This window comes from Vombatus ursinus, unplaced genomic scaffold (genome assembly GCF_900497805.2).
Source record: "Vombatus ursinus unplaced genomic scaffold, bare-nosed wombat genome assembly UNPS02011353.1, whole genome shotgun sequence".
Lineage (NCBI taxonomy): Eukaryota > Metazoa > Chordata > Mammalia > Diprotodontia > Vombatidae > Vombatus > Vombatus ursinus.
In genome coordinates this window covers 4,305,889-4,312,570 of record NW_020951131.1, presented here as the reverse complement: position 1 = coordinate 4,312,570, position 6,682 = coordinate 4,305,889, and the positions used below count along the sequence as shown (strand labels likewise).

The window sequence follows — 6,682 nt, the reverse complement described above, 5'->3', positions numbered from 1 at the left end:
TCCACAGACATGCCCAATCTCTCGCTGTACTCTTAGTGGTATCACTGAGGAGACAGGGCAGTTAGGAACCTCCTAGGATGCCAGAGAGTCTTCCTGGTGAGGAGGGGACCATGGTCTACCAAATGGTCCGTGGATCTCAGTGTCTTGGGTTGCTTTGAAGAGGCCCTTCATTCCCCTACTGGGGACCATCTCCAGTCACCCTGGCCTGTATCTTTCCACTGGACCCAGATGTGTCTGGAGGAGAAGGTGAAGCTGGTGACTTTGCATGGCCCTCCCTCATTTGAATCCAGTTCACTTGCAAGTCATGGCAGCACCTTCCTGATGCCATGGTCCTCTTTGAGAACGAAGGACAAACAACAACATTCCCCTATTCCATGATGAGTCCTCAGTTTTGCCAGATACAAGAAATAAGAAACATCGAGGAACAAGAGAATAGCACCCCTTGTGGGCCACTTCCTAACCTCCCTTAGAATATTTGAAATAGAAGAAAAAACTAAGTTTGGCTTCAGCAGACCCAAGTTTTAATCTCAGCTCTGGGACTTACTGCCGGGGTGAACGTGGGCACATCAAGCCATCTCTCTTGATGCCTCAGTTTCTTCATTTGTGACGTGGAGATGGTGGCATGGTGAATAGAGGACTGGGCTTCAAATCAGGAAGACTCATCTTCTTGTGTTCAAATCTGGCCTCAGGCACTTACTAGCTATATGACCCTAGGCAAGTCACTTAATCCAGTTTGCCTCAGTTACCTCATCTGTAAAATAAGCCAGAGAAGGAAATGGCAAACCAGTCTAGTATCTTTGCCAAGAAAACCCCAAATGGGGTCATGGAAAGTCAGACACAACTGAAATGACTGAACAACAAAATCCTTGTACTACTTACTTCACAGGTTGGTTGTAGAGAAAGTGCTTTTCACAAAGCTGTTCTCAAACTATGGTTATTACAGCCCTTAATTTAATCTGGTGAGGCATGAGGGAGCAATGGGTAAAGGCAAGTGGTGGAGGGAGCACAGAGTTGGGTCAGCGTTGGGAAGACCTGGATTTACAGCTGTTCTTTTACACATTCTGGCTGTACGTCCCTGGTCAAGTCACTTGCCAAATCAGGTACTCAATCTTGTTGATTCCGCATCCACAACATCTCTAGTAAAAGTTCCCTTCTCTCCCTGTCTCTGACCCTTCACCCTCACAGCTTTCACAAATGGGTCAAGAGATAGAAGAAATTATCTTCCCCATCTTCTTAAAACCTGGCCAGGTGGGAGCCATTTTCCAGTTGTCTCCATCACTTGCCTCCTGTCTCCTGCTGAGATGTCCCCTCCACATCTAATACAGTCCAGTAGATACCTAATTCCTCTAGAATCAAGTTTAAAACCCTCCTTTTGGCATTTAGATTTTGTCTCAACCTCACCCATCTGATTTTTTGAACCATATTTAACAATAATAATGACTAGCATTTATATAGAACATTAAAGTATTCAAAGCTCTTTACAAATATTATCTCATTTAATCCTCACAGAAGCCCTGGATGTTAGGTGCTATTATTATTCCTATTTTACATATGAGGAAACTGAGGGCGGACAGAGTTCTGACTCCCTGAATTTCCAGACTCAGGGTCATAAATCTTGTGAGTGTCTGAGGCTGAGGCTGAATTGGAATTCAGGTCTTCCTGACTTCAGGTCAGCACCACCACTGGACTGCTCCACATGCCCCTGATTTTCATCTCACCTCCCAGGAGACTTCAGGGAGCTTCTCCTTGGGTGAAATTCAAGGCTTTCTCTTGGTGGAGCTGAGATGTTAACCTGCTAGCCTCTACAATTCATTCACTCTTCCATATTTGGCAATATTTTCCAGTATGTAGAGCATCTGTTTCTGTTTGCTTGGATAGAGGGAGGTACTTAGTATTTTCTTTTTGGACTTTTGTGTAACCAGTATCTGGTGGAAAGGAGTAAAACTGGTCAGAGAGCAAGCCAGCAGCCAGAGAAGTAGCTTTTGTTCTAAACCAACACAGTGTCCCAGCCCAGCGATATTCGGGGATGGGGGGGGAGGGAAAGGTTGCTAGAATTCTAGTCTGGAGACTGGAGGAAAGGGTATCCAGATGTAGGGACCTTCCCCTGCTTCGGGGAATGCAGTCTGTTGTGGAAAGGAGAGGGCAAGATTCCAGAGATCCTATCAATGCCTCTGAAAGTTGCATTCAGATAAGCTCCTGCCATGTGGTTCTCTCAAGTAAATAAGCTGCCGTGACCAATGCATATTGGCACCTTCTCTGCAAATTATCATCTTAGTGAGTTGCCTAAAGCACTAAACAGAGAAGTGACCTGCCCGGGGTCACAACATTCTCTCTGAGAGTTGGAACCTGAACCCAGGTCTTTGTGACTGTGATGGTCATTCTCTAGCCATAAGCCATGCTGCTGCTCCTTTGAAATTCTTGCTGATCCATTGAATGATGTGCCCTCAATCAGGGAATTGGGAGCAAAACTGAAATTTGCACTGCACACAGTGTATCAGAGTCAATCAGTCAATAAACACTTCTTAAGCAATTACTGTGTACCAATACTGCGCTAAGCATGAGAATGTGGAGAAAGGAAGTAAATGGAAGTCCCTACTCCCCCAGGCTTGTGAGGAGAAAAGGAAATGCCGCATGTAAAGTGTTATATAAACATTAGCTATAATAAAGAGAATCTCAAGCCACTTTCCCTCACTCTCCACCAAAATCCACGTTGCATGATTTTATATTATATTAATCACAACAGCATCGATATGCCTTTGAAAAGAAAGCAACATTTTTATACATGAGCCATGTTGTATATTCTGTGTAAAGAGAGGTTGATTACATATTACAGATTCAGCACTCCATCTTACAGTTAGTCAGGGAACAAGCATTTATTAAGCACCTACTACATGCCAGGCATGGTTCTAAGCACTAGGGACATAAAAACAGTCAATAAGCCAGTCCCGGTCCTTTAGGATCTCCTAGTTTAATGGAGAACATGGCATGAAAACAACTGTGCAGACAAGCTACATACAAGATGAACTAGAAAATTCAACACAAGGAAGGCCCTAGGATTTGTGAGGGGGGAGGAGAGGAAAGGAGAAGATATGGAGCTCAAACATTTTTTAAATGTCTGTGTTTGCACGTAATTCGGAAAAATAAAATAATTTTTTAAAAAGGGACTAGGAAAGGCTTTTTGTGAAGGTGGGATTTTACCGGGCTTTGAGGAAAGCCAGGGAAGTCAAGGGGCAGAGCTGAGCAGGGAGGGCATTCCAGGAATGGGTGATATGGCCAGTGACAATGCCCGGAGACAGGAGACAGAAAGGACACCCTTGTTGGGTCACCCAGTACGTGGTGATGGTAGGGGGAAGGGGAGAGGTTAAGGTGCAGGAAGGCTAGAGAAGTAGTGAGGGGGCCAAGCTATGAAGCACTTTGAAGGCCAGAGGATTTTGCCTTTGATGCTGGAGGTGATAGGGAGCAGCGAGAGTTTATCGAGTCAGGAGTACATGTGACATGATTAGATCTGTGCTCTAGGTAAGTCCCTTCGATAGAATCCTAGTAAAGCTGCCCCTAGCCGCAACATTCTAACTTTCTTATGGGCCCACTGAACAGCCGGCATGTCCTGATTTAGCCACAAAATCTGGCTTTAACCACACCACAGGCCTTCAGACTCAACACCAATTCCCCTAGCCAGCCACTGCCCCCAGATCCAATTTGAACAGGAGCGTTCTTGTACTCAATCACAATCACACCATCCATTTAGCCCAAGACAAGATCACAATACCTGACTATCCATCTTGAGTAGACAGGACCGCAACAGCTAGCCAATCAGAAAGCAGCACGACCAAGATGTTTGACCACCAAACGATTACCTAATCTCTTAACAAATCTCTCCTGCCTTTTTAACGTTCATAACTTCTGTTACATAATTGCTTACCCTATAAAATTACCCTATAAAAATCCATCTTGCTTTCTCTGACATTGCTGCTTCCTCTTGGAATCTAGCCCGCTTCTAAGGGGTGTTAATCCTAAATGCCTCACTCTGAATTCTTTGAGATGGTGCCACCAAGGCACACCATGAAACTGCAACAGCTTGAGTAACTGAATAGATGAGGAGAGACTAGAAGCACCAGGACCCCACCACCCCACCCAAACAGGCTATTGCAATAGTCCAGACATGAAGTGATGCACCAGGGTAGGGGCCCCATGTCAGGAGAGAGAAGTGAGCAAATTCTAGGCATATTGCACAGGTGAAGTTGACAGGCCTTGGTAACAGATTGGAATGGGGCAGGGGGTGGGGTGAGAGAGTGAGGCATCTAGGATGACTCCTAGGTTGTGTGCCTGAGGGCCTGGGAGGATAGTGGTGACCTTTCTAGTAATAGGGAAGGTTGGTGGAGAGAGGGTTTGGGGGAAAACCAATGAGTTCATTTGGGGACTCAAGATGTTGAATTCAGGGTGTCTACAGTATATTTGGTCCTACTTGCCCAACAGGCACCTGGAGATGCAAGACTGGAGGTCAGAGAGAGGTTAGGGCTGGGTAAGAAGAGACCATCTGCTAGAGTGGATGACCTGGCACATGCAGGGAGCTTGTGCAGACACAGCTGCATCTGTGCAGGGCATCCCCGGGACAATGACACATGGAGGACCAGAGCAAATCACACATCAAAAAACATCATCCCACAATCTCTACAATAACAAACACGCTGTGGAGACAAGCCCCATTGAAAGCTATACAAACCATGATCAATCCAATGACCATCCCTGATTCTGGAAGACTGATGATAGGGCTCGCTCTCCATCTCCTGACAAAGGGGATGGATTTGGGGCTGAATGAAACAAACATCACTGTGTACAGCCAAGGATGACATGGGTTTTGTCTGACTCGGCATATTTGTAATAAGGAGTTTGTGTTTCCTTTCTGTCTTTTTTCAGTGGAGTGTGGTGTGGGAGGGAGAGAAAACAGATTTCTACTAACTAAAAAAAACCTTTAAAAATACTGAGCTTGAAGTGAGGAGCAGAGCAGGTGGAGAGTGTTGCGTATGTACCGCTTTCAGATGAGGTCACTATTGCTAGTTTCGCTTACTTGTTTTATTTTATTACAAGTAAACTCTAATGGAAGGGGGAATCTGGAAATGTTTGTAACTTAAAATCAAGATATTAATTAAACCTACTAAAAAAAGTCATTCCCAATGTTTCCTGGCTGAAAGCTCACATTATTCTTACGTTGTCTACTGCCTTTGTGTTGGTAACAAAATGGTTTCCTAAAGTGACCTAGCGGTAGCCCAAGGTCGACTTTGGTACTTGATAGAACATGGCTCAAGGTCAAGTTGTTCATCTGCACCAAACTCCAATTTATTTCAAACTATTCAGATCCAGAAAAGCCAGGACACCTAACAGCTCTGGCAAGATGAATAACTTACTGCAGCTTATTACAATTTCCCCAAGTCAAAGTCTTTTTGAAAAACTGCTGTCTTGAAACTCTTGGCAAATTAACCTTGGCCAGAAATTCATAGACTTGACCATGGTTTCCCTATGAGGGGCCATGGATTTATTGCAGACATAAAGATTGAAGTGTGAATAGTGTTTTTAAACCTTAATAAGATAATAGGAATAAGTTTATTAGTTCAGCATAATTGATAATTTGGTGAGAACTATTATCCTAATAAAATAACTTATCACATTAGCATAATTAATTCCATTTTGTTTTAAGACTCCATTTTGTAATTGTTTTGAGTAAGTCATTTTTTTAAAATATAATTTGTTTCTCAAAAATGAGATAAACATGTTTGTGGTACACCAATTACGTATTCTAAAACAACTGATAAGCATACTTGGAGTCTCCTATGAGACAAATCACCAATGAAAAATAATCTAAAATTTTTATCAGTAATTTTGAAGTAAATTACCAATCAAATTATATGATAAACAACTTTAGTTAAATGTTCAAAACTCACCTGAGACCCCAGCCATCAGCCTGTTCCTACATAGTGAACAGAGGTGCCTCCTGCACTTCTTACTTTAGACGTAAGAAGCAAGTCGGTGCTGACTTCAAGGCAGTACCAATTGGTTGATAGAGATTTTGGAGCTGTGTCAATCACCCTGGCTGGAAATGTACAGTCGCTAACTGGGTGGAGAGGGAATCAGTTGGAAAGAAGCCTGTTGGAAGCTCTAAAACATGATTTGTTTTTGGAGGATGTTGTTTGTACACCGTGACTAATAAAGTTAGATTGCACGCATCGAGAAGTGTAAATTTAATTAGTGTTTCTTTAATACTATTCAGCCTATGTAACAGTAAATCAGCTTTGCATGTCCACTACATTTACTGGGGTTGGGGTGGGAGGAAGAGATAGCTGAAAATCTAATCAACCACCCCCTCAATCAATAAAGATTTATTAAGACCCTACTCTGTGCTAGGCACCCACAAACAATGCAAAGACAAAAAGGTGCTTATATTCTATTAGGGGAGGCAATGTGTGCATAGAATTCTCAGATTACAGGTCTAGAGATGGGACAGACCTCAAAGATCACTTATCATTTTACAGATGAGGAAAATGAGGCAAAGGGAGTTTAAATGATTTATTCATTGTCACACAGATAGTAAGAGTCAGAGGCAGGATTTGAACCCATTTGTCCTCTGACTTCAGATCCATCATTCCTGCTGTCTCAGTATACACATCTGTAGAGTGGTGCTAGAGCCGTT

The 6,682-nt window shown here is 43.3% G+C and overlaps 1 protein-coding gene across 1 annotated transcript in view; it reads left to right on the top strand.

The window, feature by feature from the left end:
- Positions 1-6,682, top strand: part of LOC114038606 (lipase member K-like) — a 51,167-nt gene that overhangs the window by 113 nt on the left and 44,372 nt on the right. The window lies entirely within an intron of this gene.